The sequence below is a fragment of the Carassius gibelio genome, chromosome A23 (genome assembly GCF_023724105.1).
Source record: "Carassius gibelio isolate Cgi1373 ecotype wild population from Czech Republic chromosome A23, carGib1.2-hapl.c, whole genome shotgun sequence".
NCBI classification, from domain to species: Eukaryota; Metazoa; Chordata; class Actinopteri; order Cypriniformes; family Cyprinidae; genus Carassius; species Carassius gibelio.
In genome coordinates, this window is record NC_068393.1 from 11,276,208 (window position 1) to 11,294,613 (window position 18,406).

At 39.4% G+C, this 18,406-nt stretch overlaps 10 non-coding genes across 10 annotated transcripts; 9 read left to right on the forward strand and 1 right to left on the reverse strand.

The window, feature by feature from the left end:
- Positions 1 to 7,643: 7,643 nt before the first annotated feature.
- On the reverse strand, positions 7,644 to 7,737 carry trnai-uau (transfer RNA isoleucine (anticodon UAU)). The gene is made up of 2 exons: positions 7,700 to 7,737; positions 7,644 to 7,679 (listed from the first exon to the last, which is right to left on the reverse strand). It is a non-coding gene; the product is annotated as a tRNA-Ile (tRNA).
- A 1,588-nt stretch (positions 7,738 to 9,325) lies between these two features.
- On the forward strand, positions 9,326 to 9,419 carry trnai-uau (transfer RNA isoleucine (anticodon UAU)). Its single transcript has 2 exons — positions 9,326 to 9,363; positions 9,384 to 9,419. It is a non-coding gene; the product is annotated as a tRNA-Ile (tRNA).
- Positions 9,420 to 10,239: 820 nt separating this feature from the next.
- Positions 10,240 to 10,333, forward strand: trnai-uau (transfer RNA isoleucine (anticodon UAU)). The gene is made up of 2 exons: positions 10,240 to 10,277; positions 10,298 to 10,333. It is a non-coding gene; the product is annotated as a tRNA-Ile (tRNA).
- Positions 10,334 to 11,164: 831 nt separating this feature from the next.
- On the forward strand, positions 11,165 to 11,258 carry trnai-uau (transfer RNA isoleucine (anticodon UAU)). The gene is made up of 2 exons: positions 11,165 to 11,202; positions 11,223 to 11,258. It is a non-coding gene; the product is annotated as a tRNA-Ile (tRNA).
- Positions 11,259 to 11,847: 589 nt separating this feature from the next.
- Positions 11,848 to 11,941, forward strand: trnai-uau (transfer RNA isoleucine (anticodon UAU)). Its single transcript has 2 exons — positions 11,848 to 11,885; positions 11,906 to 11,941. It is a non-coding gene; the product is annotated as a tRNA-Ile (tRNA).
- An 838-nt stretch (positions 11,942 to 12,779) lies between these two features.
- Positions 12,780 to 12,873, forward strand: trnai-uau (transfer RNA isoleucine (anticodon UAU)). The gene is made up of 2 exons: positions 12,780 to 12,817; positions 12,838 to 12,873. It is a non-coding gene; the product is annotated as a tRNA-Ile (tRNA).
- Positions 12,874 to 14,395: 1,522 nt separating this feature from the next.
- Positions 14,396 to 14,489, forward strand: trnai-uau (transfer RNA isoleucine (anticodon UAU)). Its single transcript has 2 exons — positions 14,396 to 14,433; positions 14,454 to 14,489. It is a non-coding gene; the product is annotated as a tRNA-Ile (tRNA).
- An 829-nt stretch (positions 14,490 to 15,318) lies between these two features.
- On the forward strand, positions 15,319 to 15,412 carry trnai-uau (transfer RNA isoleucine (anticodon UAU)). Its single transcript has 2 exons — positions 15,319 to 15,356; positions 15,377 to 15,412. It is a non-coding gene; the product is annotated as a tRNA-Ile (tRNA).
- An 828-nt stretch (positions 15,413 to 16,240) lies between these two features.
- trnai-uau (transfer RNA isoleucine (anticodon UAU)) lies at positions 16,241 to 16,334 on the forward strand. Its single transcript has 2 exons — positions 16,241 to 16,278; positions 16,299 to 16,334. It is a non-coding gene; the product is annotated as a tRNA-Ile (tRNA).
- An 838-nt stretch (positions 16,335 to 17,172) lies between these two features.
- trnai-uau (transfer RNA isoleucine (anticodon UAU)) lies at positions 17,173 to 17,266 on the forward strand. The gene is made up of 2 exons: positions 17,173 to 17,210; positions 17,231 to 17,266. It is a non-coding gene; the product is annotated as a tRNA-Ile (tRNA).
- The last annotated feature ends 1,140 nt before the right edge of the window (positions 17,267 to 18,406 follow it).

The window sequence follows — 18,406 nt, forward strand, 5'->3', positions numbered from 1 at the left end:
TTCTAACATTCACAGATAAATCACATTTTTTTCTCTGTCAGAGTTTTTCAAATTACATCCACTTTAGCGATCTCCTTAAATTTCCATCTGTGCATCCAATGAAACCATATTATTGTTTACCTTACTACATTTACTGACCATTTCATTGCTATAATGATCCTCCCTGCAACTACTTAATTGACCATTCGGTAAGCCCCTTATCTCAAATGCAGATGAGTCAATGGCAGTCGAGTATCAGTTCCACGGGCAGCTGAACTTAGACGCCATAGAGAAACACTTGAAGAACCGAAGCTTTCATCGGTTTGATGGTGTTTATGCTACGAAAATGGAAAAATGCCTGTGGTACTTGTAACACTGATTCCAGGTATCCTGAGAGGATGGGAAATATAATTTATTTTATTACATTTCCTGAACCCAAACAAAAATGAACAAAATGTCCCTAAGTAAGACAAAAACGTTCATTTTCTGGTTCTCTCATTAAGTTACATTTTTTATCTCCTCAAGAATAACGTTATTGTCATCTTACATTTCAGCAAGGTATCTCTAGCTAAATACAGCTAAAACTTTTTTGCTACATATCAGCACTGAGTAAATTTTCCATAAGTTCTAGCAGATCTCATGTTTACTGTATTGTTTACTTTATTGTTTACAGTATTGTTTACTGATTTAATTCAATGATGCATAAAACTATGATGTGAAACATTGGCCTAATGCCCGCCTACAGTTCATTAAATGTCTAATTTCATCCTCTCTATAAGCAATTATATTATGCAAATATGAGTACAAATTCCCATCTCTTGAAGCACTGAACTCTGTTATATTAATATAGTTTGTCTTAATTTACTCAATGGCGTATGTCACATGGCACCAGGACTGTAATAATCATCATTGTCATTTGTATTGTAATCCAATAAATAAGTCACATCAGTCTTGTTTGTACACTTGTTATCAGTGAAGATGCATCTGTTTTGATCCATCCAGACAGCTCTATGACTCAAATAAGCAAGTCAACCAAAAGACCACTAGTCCTGAGTGACCACTGTTTTATTCCATGTTCTCATCATCCTCAGCAAACCCCAATGTCACTGAAAAAATTTGGAGTGACATTTAACCAGCCCCGCTGCACGAATCTGACATTTTAAATTATTAGAAGCAATGGATTTACTATTAAATCACAGGGGAGAAGGAAATCTCAAATATAAGTTTGACTGTGAGAGCCCTTAATGTCAATATCAAATCTAAATTTTCTCCTTTTGAGAATGTAAATTATTAGCCAAATAGTAATGTAGGCACCGTTTTAAGAAGCTCAATAAGAATTTGGCCTGGCTCTGTTCTATTAACACCCACTTTTCAACAGTGTTAATAAGACGAGGACAAAAAATATTTGTTTACTAACATTTTTTCAAGTGACTAAGACATGAAGTTGACTAGCTAAAACTAGTATCTAATGATAAAAACTATGAATTTATGCAGCTTCTTTGTTAACATGACAAGACAGGACTATAATGTTATTTGAGGACTAAAGGAATATCTAGTCTTGGTATGGCAGCCACGGTTGATGGATAGACTAACAAAACATGAACAAACGATCTGAAACAATGAACTCAGCACCCGAAGGGGTAGGGATAAGGTGACCAGACATCCATTATTTCCCTGGAGTCACAATTAGCTGGCGATTAGTTTAAAGTTAGTGAAGGCAGGATAGGTGAAATCATGCTGATAGAAGCTCTCTCGTCCACTCTCAACTTCTTCAGTTCTCATATGTAGCGCGCGATCAGTTCTCAGTGCTCAAATACACACAAAGCAATCCAGATGTCTAATGTTTAATTGAACATACAAGAGCTTAAACATTAACCCCCCGGAGCTTGGAAATACATGAAAATTAAGACACTTAATGTCTTTAAAAGCAAATAGTGGTAATCGTGTAGATTTGGCAGTGGGATTCATTCATATAATGGATTATTAAGGCTGGTAAGCGATTACAATTTTTAATCTAATTAATTACATGATGTGGTGATTAACTAATCGCACATCAAATTTGAAGAAATTACTCTGAAAAGATAATTTAAAGTCATTGTTGAGCAAAGCATCAAAAAGAGATTGCAAAAAGTAGGTTCAGCAAGAAATATTTTGTTACATATACTCTTTTGGATCATGTGAGTAAATAATTTTTAGTCATTTTTAGTTGGGTGAACTATAACTTTAATAATTTATTTTCTTAATTTTATTATTATTACTATGAAAATATTAAATTATTTCTTTAATGAAATGATACTCGAAATAATAAACTAAAACTGCCAGAAGGTGGTGGTAATTGTCTTATTGATTAAAGGGATCGTTCACCCAATAATCAAAATTATGTCATTAACGACTCACCCTCATGTCGTTCCTCCCTTCATCTTCGGAACACTGTTTAAGATATTTTAGATTTACAGTCGTGGCCAAAAGTTTTGAGAATTACATAAATATTGGAAATTGGAAAAGATGGTGCTTAAGTTTTTATAATAGCAATTTGCATATACTCCAGAATGTTATGAAGAGTGATCAGATGAATTGCATAGTCCTTCTTTGCTGAAAAAAAAATGAACTTAATCCCAAAAAAACCTTTCCACTGCATTTGATTGCTGTCATTAAAGGACCTGCTGAGATCATTTCAGTAATGGTCTTGTTAACTCAGGTGAGAATGTAGATGAGCACAATGCTGGAGATCATTGTGTCAGGCTGATTGGGTTAGAAAGTGTTAAAAGGAGGGTGATGCTTGAAATCATTGTTCTTCCATTGTTAACCATGATGGTGTGCAGCCACCAGTGCAGAGCTTGCTCAGGAATGGCAGCAGGCAGGTGTGAGCGCATCTGCACACACAGTGAGGCCAAGACTTTTGGAAGATGGCCTGGTGTCAAGAAGGGCAGCAAAGAAACCACTTCTCTCCAACAAAAACATCAGGGACAGATTGATCTTCTCAGAAAGTATAGTCAATGGACTGCTGAGGACTGGGGCAAAGTCATATTCTCTGATGAAGCCCCTTTCCGATTGTTTAGGGCATCTGGAAAAAGGCTTGTCCGGAGAAGAAAAGGTGAGCGCTACCATCAGTCCTGTGTCATGCCAACAGTAAAGCATCCTGACACCATTCATGTGTGGGGTTGCTTCTCATCCAAGGGAGTGGGCTCACTCACAATTCTGCCCAAAAACACAGCCATGAATAAAGAATGGTACCAAAACACCCTCCAACAGCAACTTCTTCCAACAATCCAACAACAGTTTGGTGAAGAACAAGGCATTTTCCAGCACGATGGAGCACCGTGCCATAAGGCAAAAGTGATAACTAAGTGCCTCGGGACGAAAATGCTGCAATTTTTTGTCCATGGCCTGGAAACTCCCCAGATCTTAATCCCATTGAGAACTTGTGGTCAATCCTCAAGAGGCAGGTGGACAAACAAAAACCCACTAATTCTGACAAACTCCAAGAAGTTATTATGAAAGAAGGGTTGCTATCAGTCAGGATTTGGCCCAGAAGTTGATTGAGAGCATGCCCAGTCGAATTGCAGAGGTCCTGAAAAAGAAGGGCCAACACTGCAAATACTGACATAAATGTCATGTTATTGTTGATAAAAGCCTTTGTATCGTATGAAGTGCTTGTAATTATATTTCAGTACATCACAGAAACAACTGAAACGAAGATCTAACAGCATTTTATCAGCAAACTTTTTGAAAACTAATATTTAAGTAATTCTCAAAACTTTTGGCCACGACTGTAGTCAGAGAGCTCTTAGTCCCTCCAGTGAAGCCGTGTGTACAGTATACAGTCCATGTCCATAAAGGTATGAAAAACATCATCAAAGTAGTCCATGTGACATCAGAGGGAAGGAATTTTTTGAAGCATCGAAAAAACATTTTGGTCAAAAAATAGCAAAAACTACGACTTTATTCCGCATTGTCTTCTCTTCCGTGTCTGTTGTGAGAGAGTTCAAAACTCTGCAGTGTATTGATATCCGGTTCGCGAACGAATCGTTCAATGTAACTGGATCTTTTTGAACCAGTTCAACAAATCTAACTGAATCATTTTAAATGGTTTGCTTCTCCAATACGCATTAATCCACAAATGACTTAAGCTGTTAACTTTTTTAATGTGGCTGACACTCCCTCTGAGTTAAAGTTGTTTCCCTGCTTCATATTAGTCATTAATCGACTGTATGAAATGGCAGAGGATCCACATAGGTCTTTGGCAGGGCAAGTGCGTTAAATGCATTAATACATTTCAAACGCTATTTTTCTCCATAATTAATTAATCTAATTAACACATTAAATTACCAGCCCTAATAGTAAGATAGCCTTGTTTGAAATGGGTTTGGTTAAAAGAAAAATTTTGTTTCGTCTGTACTACTAGGTAGTATTAACTGAGTTAAATAAAATGGCATTAAAAGAGACTAAAATACAATTTAGACTAAATGTCATCAGTTTTCATCTACTAAAGCTAGACTATAATATCATCAGTTATCGTTGACTAAAACTAGACGAAAATGTCATCAGTTTTCGTTGACTAAAATTAGACTAGACTAAAAAGAGTATGAACGTGACTACAACTAATAAAAAAATAAAATGACAGATTCACACGAAGACTAGACTAAAACTAAAATTAAAACAGGCCATCAAAAACAACACTACTGTATATGAACAATAGCCAGAGATATATATAAAAAAAAAAGCATTAGGTGATGTCGAGAGGATTTGTCATTTCCAATTAATTAATTTAATTATTACCATTGTTATTATCATTATTGTTATTATTATTAGATCTATAGGTTCACTACAATTAATTTGCATTGCATACAAACTCAAACTTACTCTCCATTCTCCGCACAGACATTTGAATATGTGCCTAATAGCACTCATTTATTGAATGTTTAACCTAACATTGTGTTATGCTTTAAGTGTTTTATATCTATAGATATTATTTCCAGCCAGTCATAATTACAGCATTGTATGACATCGTTTCATATGATGCTCATTCCCTGTTTGAGAGTTTCTTCCCAATAAATGGATGACCTTAGCACACGTGTATTTCTGTTTACAATGTCTGGTTCACTTGCAAAAAGGGCAGTGTAAAAGCAAACCGCACTAAGCAAAAACATCAACACTGTATTTGTTCCGGACCAAAGCAAGTGAACTAATGGACATTCCTGATGTGAATACACCCTACAGTATATATAGTTTTATTTTCATCACCTCCAGACTCACAAGGACGTCATTAAAGGCACATTGCCACATTGCTGCTGCATGTTTGGCCTCTGCTCATTTGGTTTTGGTTATACCATGTCATCAAATCATGTTGCATAGAATAGCATCGTGTCATTACATCCTGTTTTTGGTTCGTTTAGAAGTATTTGGTCCATGTTGCGTTCATATATCATTCGAACTACAACAGAGTTTGTTGGAAGCACTAAACAAGTGGACAAAGACAGCTGAAAATATTGGTCTCTGTCCGCTTGATTGGTGCTCACCAGGGTTCAGATGGCAGCATTCACACATGCTCAAACGAACCAAACTAACAGAGCAATCGCACCAGAGTTTGTTTTAATTGAACCAAACATGCCAAGTGCGAACGCACCCTTATTTGATGTATTATTGAAGCAAAATGCTTAAGAATTTAAGAATACACACTGTTCACTGTGTTTCAAGCTCACCAAAGAGCGAAACTACTTTCAGTTTCCAGAGTTATTAGTAAAACCAGCGCATTTAAACTCTGTTAATAAATGTCCATTAAAAATTGCAGTCCACCATCTGAAAGAGTATCATGCTGAGGTCAGTGCCCTAATTTTATCTGAAGAACCCTTGTAAGTGCCTGAGCAAGCCAGAATCAATAATCTGAGTCTAAGATGGAAATAATTGTTAGTGGATTTGATGGGAATAATGCTAAAGAATGTGTGTGGGTCGAGAAGGTAAAGCAGGTAAAGCATATTTTGCTCGTTTTGCTCTCCATTTCTAGTGACTAATGTGGAACTGAGTCCAAATTAAATATTTAATATATCCCTCTTCATGCTGAACTTAGAACAAATAAATAATGCACTAAAATAGAAAACCAAATGTCACAGTTAAATTATCTGATCTTCACCGTGCCCTATCCTTGGCACAAAAATCTAATCTTATTGAAGAGCTGTTCAGCAGAAAGCGATATTTATATTGTCAAAATGATATTTCTATTGATTTATGTCCCAAAGACACCCTTGTATATCCCCAAAGAGATAATCAAAATGAATGTCATGTAAAATTATGTGTAAATGAGTGTGTTTTGTCATTTAAAAAATATACTAAAGTATCTTGATCTGTAATGTGAGAAGGGTTGCCACCATGTTTATTCACATTGCAGTTCAGGAAGTCCTTTACAGCACATTAATTCAAGTAATAAGTGGCCAAGAAATGGGCGAAAAATAGATTGAACTTTTAGTTACTTACACTATGTGTATTTGATATGAATAAAACACATCTGCAAATTATATTTGAATGGATTGTTACTGTTGCTTCTATAGACATCTCTGTGTATTTTACAAGCTCTAAATGTTTTGCTTTACTATTACTTATGAGCACTTAAACCAATCTAAAATCTAAAATGTACAATAAATATTATGTGGTTAAAAACACTGCATAGTTGTGATAATATGACACGAGCAGTGCATTTCTCTCTCTGATTCGGTGTCAGATAAAGCACAAAAGGTCAGTTTGAATTTAGTTGCTATGTGACGTCAATGAACATTCTAAATCCCATATATGTGACTGTAGTCCCGGGGGTACAGAAATATTGGGTCAAAGGGTTAATTTAGACTATGGGTCAAAGGGTTTAGTTAGACTAGTATTTCACGACTTCCAGTGAACTTTCCTCTAACTCAGCGGTTCTCAATCCCAGTCCTTGTGGCCCCTGCTCTGCACATGTTGTATGTTATGCTTATCACTTCAGACATTTATTCTATTCCAACGTAAGTGCCCTGCGAAGTGGACATCACAGGATATCCAACCATGATTCTAGTTCGACGCGAACTTATATGTTCCATTCAAAGTGCAGTGGAGTATGAGAGAAGTTATTTTAAGTTGTATTTATTTACAGAGCTATATGATGTCACATTTGTCCATATGTGACAACATAGTGCAGTGCAGCTCTGTGAATGAATGTTCCAAAGTGAAGTAAACTTCAACAGATTTCCCCTGCACAGGGAGTGGGGAGCAATGAACACTACCAAAAAGCTGATTATCTGAAACAGTTGTTCAAATTTCCAAACACCATGCTCTTTAGTTAGACTTATCATTCCACTGGGGGCGCGAGGACTGGAATTGGGAACCGCTGTTCTAACTGATTACAGCAATCTGTTTATATTATCCCATGCACTCTGCAGCTACTTGCATTCTAAAGCCTTGCTCCAGGTGAGGCTCAAACTCATAACCTCAACAGTGCTCTGCTGCCTTACAAGTACCAGGCACTGACTGATCGCGCCACAACCACATTAACGAACGCTATGCTCTTTAGTTAGACTTATCATTCAAATAGTTCCAATGGTTTTCTTCTAGCTGATCTAAGCAATCTGGTTTCCAACAGATCTTTTTTATTATCCCATGCACTCTGTAGCTACTTAAATGCTGCTTGCTTTCTAAAACTTTGCTCCATGTGAGGCTCGAACTCACAACCTCGGCATTGCTCTGCTACGTACTGTCTTATAAGTACCGCGCGCTAACCAATTGCGCCACTGGAGATATTGAATCTTGAATAAAAGTCCAAACACCACCGTCTTTAGTTAGACCTATCATTCAACTTGTTCCATGATTTTTTTCTGATTACAGCAGTGATCCTCAAATCTGGCTCGGGAGATCCACTTTCCTGCAGAGTTTAGCTCCAACCCTAATCAAACAAAACTACCTGTGATTTTCTATTGATCCTGTTGACATTGATTAGCAAACTCAGATGTGTTTGAATAGGGTTAGAGCTAAACACTGCAGGAAAGTTGATCTGCAGCTGAATTTGAGGATCACTGGATTACAGCAATCTTGTTTACAACAGATCTTTTATATTATCCAATGAACTTTGCGGCTACTGAAATGCTTCATGCTTGTCACTTGACACACCGCGGCCACGATAACACTGTAACGCACATGGATCGCACAAATTTCATGCACGAAGCTCACTACTAACAAGCTGATTATCTGAAACAGTTGTGTTAATAAAGAGAGACATGCAAAATACGCAAAGAAGGGGGGCTCGCGGACTGGATTTGGGAACCTCTGTTCTAACTGATTACAGCAATCTGTTTATATTATCCCATGCACTCAGTAGCTACTTAAATGCTGCTTGCTTTCTAAAACTATGCTCCAGGTGAGGCTCAAACTCACAACCTCAGCATTGCTCTGCTACGTACTGTCTTAAAAGTACCGCGCGCTAACCTATTGCGCCACTGGAGCTATTGAATCTTAAAAAAAAATTCAAAACACCACCGTGAGTTTGAGCCTCACCTGGAGCAAGGCTTTAGAATGCAAGTAGCTACAGAGTGCATGGGATAATAAAAAAGATCTGTTGGAAACCAGATTGCTTAGAACAGCTAGAAGAAAACCATTGGAACAATTTGAATGATAAGTCTAACTAAAGAGCATAGTTTTCGCTAACGTGGCTGTGGTGCGATCTGTCAGTGCCTGGTACTTGTAAGGCAGCAGAGCACTGCTGAGGTTTTGAGTTTGAGCCTCACCTGGAGCAAGGCTTTAGAATGCAAGTAGCTACAGATTGCATGAGATAATATAAACAGATTGCTGTAATCAGTTAGAACAGAGGTTCCCAATTCCAGTCCGCGAGCCCCCCATCTTTGCGTATTTTGCGTGTCTCTCTTTATTAACACAACTGTTTCAGATAATCAGCTTGTTAGTAGTGAGCTTCGTGCATGAACTTTGTGTGATCCATGTGTCATACAATGTTATCGTGGCCGCGGTGTGTCAAGTGACAAGCATGAAGCATTTCAGTAGCCGCAAAGTTCATTGGATAATATAAAAGATCTGTTGTAAACAAGATTGCTGTAATCCAGTGATCCTCAAATTCAGCTGCAGATCAATTTTCCTGCAGTGTTTAGCTCTAACCCTAATCAAACACATCTGAGTTTGCTAATCAATGTCTTCAGGATCAATAGAAAATCACAGGTAGTTTTGTTTGATAAGGGTTGGAGCTAAACTCTGCAGGAAAGTGGATCTCCCGAGCCAGATTTTAGGATCACTGCTGTAATCAGAAAAAAATCATGGAACAAGTTGAATGATAGGTCTAACTAAAAACGGTGGTGTTTGGACTTTTTTTCAAAATTCAATAGCTCCAGTAGCGCAATCGGTTAGAGCGTGGTACTTATAAGACAGTACGTAGCAGAGCAATGCCGAGGTTGTGAGTTCGAGCCTCACCTGGAGCAAAGTTTTAGAAAGCAAGCAGCATTTAAGTAGCTACAGAGTGCATAGGATAATAAAAAAGATCTGTTGGAAACCAGATTGCTTAGATCAGCTAGAAGAAAACCATTGGAACACTTTGAATGATAAGTCTAACTAAAGAGCATAGTATTTGCTGATGTGGCGCGATCTGTCAGTGCCTGGTTCTTGTAAGGCAGCTGAGGTTTTTAGTTTGAGCCTCACCTGGATCAAGGCTTTAGAATGCTAGTAACTAAAGAGTGCGTGGGGTAATATAAACAGATTGCTGTAATCAGTTAGAACAGAGGTTCCCAATTCCAGTCCGCGAGCCCCCAATCTTTGCGTATTTTGCATGTCTCTCTTTATTAACACAACTGTTTCAGATAATCAGCTTGTTAGTAGTGAGCTTTGTGCATGAACTTTGTGTGATCCATGTGTCATACGCTGTTATCGTGGCCGCGGTGTGTCAAGTGACAAGCATGAAGCATTTCAGTAGCCGCAAAGTTCATTGGATAATATAAAAGATCTGTTGTAAACAAGATTGCTGTAATCCAGTGATCCTCAAATTCAGCTGCAGATCAATTTTCCTGCAGTGTTTAGCTCTAACCCTATTCAAACACATCTGAGTTTGCTAATCAATGTCAACAGGATCAATAGAAAATAACAGGTAGCTTTTTGATTAGGGTTGGAGCTAAACTCTGCAGGAAAGTGGATCTCCCGAGCCAGATTTGAGGATCACTGCTGTAATCAGAAAAAAACCATGGAACAAGTTGAATGATAGGTCTAACTAAAGACGGTGGTGTTTGGACTTTTTTTCAAACTTCAATAGCTCCAGTGGCGCAATCGGTTAGTGCGCGGTACTTATAAGACAGTACGTAGCAGAGCAATGCCGAGGTTGTGAGTTCGATCCTCACCTGGAGCAAAGTTTTAGAAAGCAAGCAGCATTTAAGTAGCTACAGAGTGCATGGGATAATAAAAAGATCTGTTGGAAACCATATTGCTTAGATCAGCTAGAAGAAAACCATTGGAACAATTTGAATGATAAGTCTAACTAAAGAGCATAGCGTTCGTTAATGTGGTTGTGGCGCGATCAGTCAGTTCCTGGTACTTGTAAGGCAGCAGATCACTGCTGAGGTTATGAGTTTGAGCCTCACCTGGAGCAAGGCTTCAGAATGCAAGTAACTATTGAGTGCATGGGATAATGTAAACAGATTGCTGTAATCAGTTAGAACAGCAGTTCCCAATTCCAGTCCGTGAGCCCCCCATATTTTGCATGTCTCTCTTTATTAACATAACTGTTTCAGATAATCAGCTTGTTAGTAGTGAGCTTCGTGCATGAACTTTGTGCGATCCATATGTCATACGGTGTTATCGTGGCCGTGGTGTGTCAAGTGACAAGCATGAAGCATTTCCGTAGCCGCAAAGTTCATTTGATAATATAAAAGATCTGTTGTAAACAAGATTGCTGTAATCCAGTGATCCTCAAATTCAGCTGACGAGATCAACTTTCCTGCAGTGTGTAGCTCTAACCCTAATCAAACACATCTGAGTTTGCTAATCAATGTCTTCAGGATCAATAGAAAATCACAGGTAGTTTTGTTTGATTAGGGTTGGAGCTAAACTCTGCAGGAAAGTGGATCTCCCGAGCCAGATTTGAGGATCACTGCTGTAATCAGAAAAAAAACATGGAACAAGTTGAATGATAGGTCTAACTAAAGACGAAGGTGTTTGGACATTTTTTCAAGATTCAATAGCTCCAGTGGCGCAATCGGTTAGCGTGCAGTACTTATAAGACAGTACATAGCAGAGCAATGCTGAGGTTATGAGTTTGAGCCTCACCTGGAGCAAGGCTTCAGAATGCAAGTAGCTACAGAGTGCATGGGATAATGTAAACAGATTGCTGTAATCAGTTAGAACAGCAGTTCCCAATTCCAGTCCGTGAGCCCCCCATATTTTGCATGTCTCTCTTTATTAACATAACTGTTTCAGATAATCAGCTTGTTAGTAGTGAGCTTCGTGCATGAACTTTGTGTGATCCATGTGTCATACGATGTTATCGTGGCCGCGGTGTGTCAAGTGACAAGCATGAAGCATTTCAGTAGCCGCAAAGTTCATTGGATAATATAAAAGATCTGTTGTAAACAAGATTGCTGTAATCCAGTGATCCTCAAATTCAGCTGCAGATCAGTTTTCCTGCAGTGTTTAGCTCTAACCCTAATCAAACACATCTGAGTTTGCTAATCAATGTCAATAGGATCAATAGAAAATCACAGGTAGTTTTGTTTGAGAAGGGTTGGAGCTAAACTCTGCAGGAAAGTGGATCTCCCGAGCCAGATTTGAGGATCACTGCTGTAATCAGAAAAAAACCATGGAACAAGTTGAATGATAGGTCTAACTAAAGACGGTGGTGTTTGGACTTTTTTTCAAAATTCAATAGCTCCAGTGGCGCAATCGCTTAGTGTGCGGTACTTATAAGACAGTACGTAGCAGAGCAATGCCGAGGTTGTGAGTTCGATCCTCACCTGGAGCAAAGTTTTAGAAAGCAAGCAGCATTTAAGTAGCTACAGAGTGCATGGGATAATAAAAAAGATCTGTTGGAAACCAGATTGCTTAGATCAGCTAGAAGAAAACCATTGGAACAATTTGAATGATAAGTATAACTAAAGAGCATAGCGTTCGTTAATGTGGTTGTGGCGCGGTCAGACAGTGCCTGGTACTTGTAAGGCAGCAGAGCACTGCTGAGGTTATGAGTTTGAGCCTCACCTGGCTCAAGGCTTTAGAATGCAAGTAGCTACAGAGTGCATGGGATAATGTAAACAGATTGCTGTAATCAGTTAGAACAGCAGTTCCCAATTCCAGTCCGCGAGCCCCCCATCTTAGCGTATTTTGCATGTCTCTCTTTATTAACACAACTGTTTCAGATAATCAGCTTGTTAGTAGTGAGCTTCGTGCATGAACTTTGTGTGATCAATGTGTCATACGATGTTATCGTGGCCGCGGTGTGTCAAGTGACAAGCATGAAGCATTTCAGTAGCCGCAAAGTTCATTGGATAATATAAAAGATCTGTTGTAAACAAGATTGCTGTAATCCAGTGATCCTCAAATTCAGCTGCAGATCAACTTTCCTGCAGTGTTTAGCTCTAACCCTAATCAAACACATCTGAGTTTGCTAATCAATGTCAACAGGATCAATAGAAAATCACAGGTAGTTTTGTTTGATTAGGGTTGGAGCTAAACTCTGCAGGAAAGTGGATCTCCCGAGCCAGATTTGAGGATCACTGCTGTAATCAGAAAAAAAACATGGAACAAGTTGAATGATAGGTCTAACTAAAGACGGTGGTGTTTGGACTTTTTTTCAAACTTCAATAGCTCCAGTGGCGCAATCGGTTAGCGCGCGGTACTTATAAGACAGTACGTAGCAGAGCAATGCCGAGGTTGTGAGTTCGATCCTCACCTGGAGCAAAGTTTTAGAAAGCAAGCAGCATTTAAGTAGCTACAGAGTGCATGGGATAATAAAAAGATCTGTTGGAAACCAGATTGCTTAGATCAGCTAGAAGAAAACCATTGGAACAATTTGAATGATAAGTCTAACTAAAGAGCATAGCGTTCGTTAATGTGGTTGTGGCGCGATCAGTCAGTTCCTGGTACTTGTAAGGCAGCAGATCACTGCTGAGGTTATGAGTTTGAGCCTCACCTGGAGCAAGGCTTCAGAATGCAAGTAACTATTGAGTGCATGGGATAATGTAAACAGATTGCTGTAATCAGTTAGAACAGCAGTTCCCAATTCCAGTCCGTGAGCCCCCCATATTTTGCATGTCTCTCTTTATTAACATAACTGTTTCAGATAATCATCTTGTTAGTAGTGAGCTTCGTGCATGAACTTTGTGCGATCCATATGTCATACGGTGTTATCGTGGCCGTGGTGTGTCAAGTGACAAGCATGAAGCATTTCCGTAGCCGCAAAGTTCATTTGATAATATAAAAGATCTGTTGTAAACAAGATTGCTGTAATCCAGTGATCCTCAAATTCAGCTGACGAGATCAACTTTCCTGCAGTGTGTAGCTCTAACCCTAATCAAACACATCTGAGTTTGCTAATCAATGTCTTCAGGATCAATAGAAAATCACAGGTAGTTTTGTTTGATTAGGGTTGGAGCTAAACTCTGCAGGAAAGTGGATCTCCCGAGCCAGATTTGAGGATCACTGCTGTAATCAGAAAAAAAACATGGAACAAGTTGAATGATAGGTCTAACTAAAGACGAAGGTGTTTGGACATTTTTTCAAGATTCAATAGCTCCAGTGGCGCAATCGGTTAGCGTGCAGTACTTATAAGACAGTACATAGCAGAGCAATGCTGAGGTTGTGAGTTTGAGCCTCACCTGGCTCAAGGCTTTAAAATGCAAGTAGCTACAGAGTGCATGGGATAATGTAAACAGATTGCTGTAATCAGTTAGAACAGCAGTTCTCAATTCCAGTCCGCGAGCCCCCCATCTTAGCGTATTTTGCATGTCTCTCTTTATTAACACAATTGTTTCAGATAATCAGCTTGTTAGTAGTGAGCTTCGTGCATGAACTTTGTGTGATCAATGTGTCATACGATGTTATCGTGGCCGTGGTGTGTCAAGTGACAAGCATGAAGCATTTCAGTAGCCGCAAAGTTCATTGGATAATATAAAAGATCTGTTGTAAACAAGATTGCTGTAATCCAGTGATCCTCAAATTCAGCTGCAGATCAATTTTCCTGGAGTGTTTAGCTCTAACCCTAATCAAACACATCTGAGTTTGCTAATCAATGTCAACAGGATCAATAGAAAATCACAGGTAGTTTTGTTTGATTAGGGTTGGAGCTAAACTCTGCAGGAAAGTGGATCTCCCGAGCCAGATTTGAGGATCACTGCTGTAATCAGAAAAAAAACATGGAACAAGTTGAATGATAGGTCTAACTAAAGACGGTGGTGTTTGGACTTTTTTTCAAAATTCAATAGCTCCAGTGGTGCAATCGGTTAGCGCGCTGTACTTATAAGACAGTACGTAGCAGAGCAATGCCGAGGTTGTGAGTTCAAGCCTCACCTGGAGCAAAGTTTTAGAAAGCAAGCAGCATTTAAGTAGCTACAGAGTGCATGGGATAATAAAAAGATCTGTTGGAAACCAGATTGCTTAGATCAGCTAGAAGAAAACCATTGGAACAATTTGAATGATAAGTCTAACTAAAGAGCATAGCGTTCGTTAATGTGGTTGGGGCGCGATCAGTCAGTGCCTGGTACTTGTAAGGCAGCAGAGCACTGCTGAGGTTATGAGTTTGAGCCTCACCTGGAGCAAGGCTTCAGAATGCAAGTAGCTACAGAGTGCATGGGATAATGTAAACAGATTGCTGTAATCAGTTAGAACAGCAGTTCCCAATTCCAGTCCGTGAGCCCCCCATATTTTGCATGTCTCTCTTTATTAACATAACTGTTTCAGATAATCAGCTTGTTAGTAGTGAGCTTCGTGCATGAACTTTGTGTGATCCATGTGTCATACGATGTTATCGTGGCCGCGGTGTGTTAAGTGACAAGCATGAAGCATTTCAGTAGCCGCAAAGTTCATTGGATAATATAAAAGATCTGTTGTAAACAAGATTGCTGTAATCCAGTGATCCTCAAATTCAGCTGCAGATCAGTTTTCCTGCAGTGTTTAGCTCTAACCCTAATCAAACACATCTGAGTTTGCTAATCAATGTCAATAGGATCAATAGAAAATCACAGGTAGTTTTGTTTGAGAAGGGTTGGAGCTAAACTCTGCAGGAAAGTGGATCTCCCGAGCCAGATTTGAGGATCACTGCTGTAATCAGAAAAAAACCATGGAACAAGTTGAATGATAGGTCTAACTAAAGACGGTGGTGTTTGGACTTTTTTTCAAAATTCAATAGCTCCAGTGGCGCAATCGGTTAGCGCGCGGTACTTATAAGACAGTACGTAGCAGAGCAATGCCGAGGTTGTGAGTTCGATCCTCACCTGGAGCAAAGTTTTAGAAAGCAAGCAGCATTTAAGTAGCTACAGAGTGCATGGGATAATAAAAAGATCTGTTGGAAACCAGATTGCTTAGATCAGCTAGAAGAAAACCATTGGAACAATTTGAATGATAAGTCTAACTAAAGAGCATAGCGTTCGTTAATGTGGTTGGGGCGCGATCAGTCAGTGTCTGGTACTTGTAAGGCAGCAGATCACTGCTGAGGTTATGAGTTTGAGCCTCACCTGGAGCAAGGCTTCAGAATGCAAGTAGCTACAGAGTGCATGGGATAATGTAAACAGATTGCTGTAATCAGTTAGAACAGCAGTTCCCAATTCCAGTCCGTGAGCCCCCATATTTTGCATGTCTCTCTTTATTAACATAACTGTTTCAGATAATCAGCTTGTTAGTAGTGAGCTTCGTGCATGAACTTTGTGTGATCCATGTGTCATACGATGTTATCGTGGCCGCGGTGTGTCAAGTGACAAGCATGAAGCATTTCAGTAGCCGCAAAGTTCATTGGATAATATAAAAGATCTGTTGTAAACAAGATTGCTGTAATACAGTGATCCTCAAATTCAGCTGCAGATCAACTTTCCTGCAGTGTTTATCTCTAACCCTAATCAAACACATCTGAGTTTGCTAATCAATGTCAACAGGATCAATAGAAAATCACAGGTAGTTTTGTTTGATTAGGGTTGGAGCTAAACTCTGCAGGAAAGTGGATCTCCCGAGCCAGATTTGAGGATCACTGCTGTAATCAGAAAAAAACCATGGAACAAGTTGAATGATAGGTCTAACTAAAGACGGTGGTGTTTGGACTTTTTTTCAAAATTCAATAGCTCCAGTGGCACAATCGGTTAGCGCGCGGTACTTATAAGACAGTACGTAGCAGAGCAATGCCGAGGTTGTGAGTTCGATCCTCACCTGGAGCAAAGTTTTAGAAAGCAAGCAGCATTTAAGTAGCTACAGAGTGCATGGGATAATAAAAAAGATCTGTTGGAAACCAGATTGCTTAGATCAGCTAGAAGAAAACCATTGGAACAATTTGAATGATAAGTCTAACTAAAGAGCATAGCGTTCGTTAATGTGGTTGTGGCGCGGTCAGACAGTGCCTGGTACTTGTAAGGCAGCAGAGCACTGTTGAGGTTATGAGTTTGAGCCTCACCTGGAGCAAGGCTTTAGAATGCAAGTAGCTACAGAGTGCATGGGATAATGTAAACAGATTGCTGTAATCAGTTAGAACAGCAGTTCCCAATTCCAGTCCGCGAGCACCCCATCTTAGCGTATTTTGCATGTCTCTCTTTATTAACACAACTGTTTCAGATAATCAGCTTGTTAGTAGTGAGCTTCGTGCATGAACTTTGTGTGATCAATGTGTCATACGATGTTATCGTGGCCGCGGTGTGTGAAGTGACAAGCATGAAGCATTTCAGTAGCCGCAAAGTTCATTGGATAATATAAAAGATCTGTTGTAAACAAGATTGCTGTAATCCAGTGATCCTCAAATTCAGCTGCAGATCAACTTTCCTGCAGTGTTTAGCTCTAACCCTAATCAAACACATCTGAGTTTGCTAATCAATGTCAACAGGATCAATAGAAAATCACAGGTAGTTTTGTTTGATTAGGGTTGGAGCTAAACTCTGCAGGAAAGTGGATCTCCCGAGCCAGATTTGAGGATCACTGCTGTAATCAGAAAAAAAACATGGAACAAGTTGAATGATAGGTCTAACTAAAGACGGTGGTGTTTGGACTTTTTTTCAAAATTCAATAGCTCCAGTGGCGCAATTGGTTAGCGCGCGGTGCTTATAAGACAGTACGTAGCAGAGCAATGCCGAGGTTGTGAGTTCGAGCCTCACCTGGAGCAAAGTTTTAGAAAGCAAGCAGCATTTAAGTAGCTACAGAGTGCATGGGATAATATAAACAGATTGCTGTAATCAGTTAGAACAGAGGTTCCCAATTCCAGTCCGCGAGCCCCCCATTTTTGCGCATTTTGCATGTCTCTCTTTATTAACATAACTGTTTCAGATAATCAGCTTGTTAGTAGTGAGCTTCGTGCATGAACTTTGTGTGATCCATGTGTCATACGATGTTATCGTGGCCGCGGTGTGTCAAGTGACAAGCATGAAGCATTTCAGTAGCCGCAAAGTTCATTGGATAATATAAAAGATCTGTTGTAAACAAGATTGCTGTAATCCAGTGATCCTCAAATTCAGCTGCAGATCAATTTTCCTGCAGTGTTTAGCTCTAACCCTAATCAAACACATCTGAGTTTGCTAATCAATGTCAACAGGATCAATAGAAAATCACAGGTAGTTTTGTTTGATTAGGGTTGGAGCTAAACTCTGCAGGAAAGTGGATCTCCCGAGCCAGATTTGAGGATCACTGCTGTAATCAGAAAAAAACCATGGAACAAGTTGAATGATAGGTCTAACTAAAGACGAAGGTGTTTGGACATTTTTTTCAAGATTCAATAGCTCCAGTGGCGCAATCGGTTAGCGCACGGTACTTATAAGACAGTACATAGCAGAGCAATGCTGAGCTTGTGAGTTTGAGCCTCACATGGATCAAGGCTTTAGAATGCAAGTAGCCACAGAGTGCATGGGATAATATAAACAGATTGCTGTAATCAGATAGAACAGAGGATTACCAATTCCAGTCCGTGAGCCCCCCATATTTTGCATGTCTCTCTTTATTAACGTAACTGTTTCAGATAATCAGCTTGTTAGTAGTGAGCTTCGTGCATGAACTTTGTGTGATCCATGTGTCATACGATGTTATCGTGGCCGCGGTGTGTCAAGTGACAAGCATGAAGCATTTCAGTAGCCGCAAAGTTCATTGGATAATATAAAAGATCTGTTGTAAACAAGATTGCTGTAATCCAGTGATCCTCAAATTCAGCTGCAGAACAACTTTCCTGCAGTGTTTAGCTCTAACCCTAATCAAACACATCTGAGTTTGCTAATCAATGTCAACAGGATCAATAGAAAATCACAGGTAGTTTTGT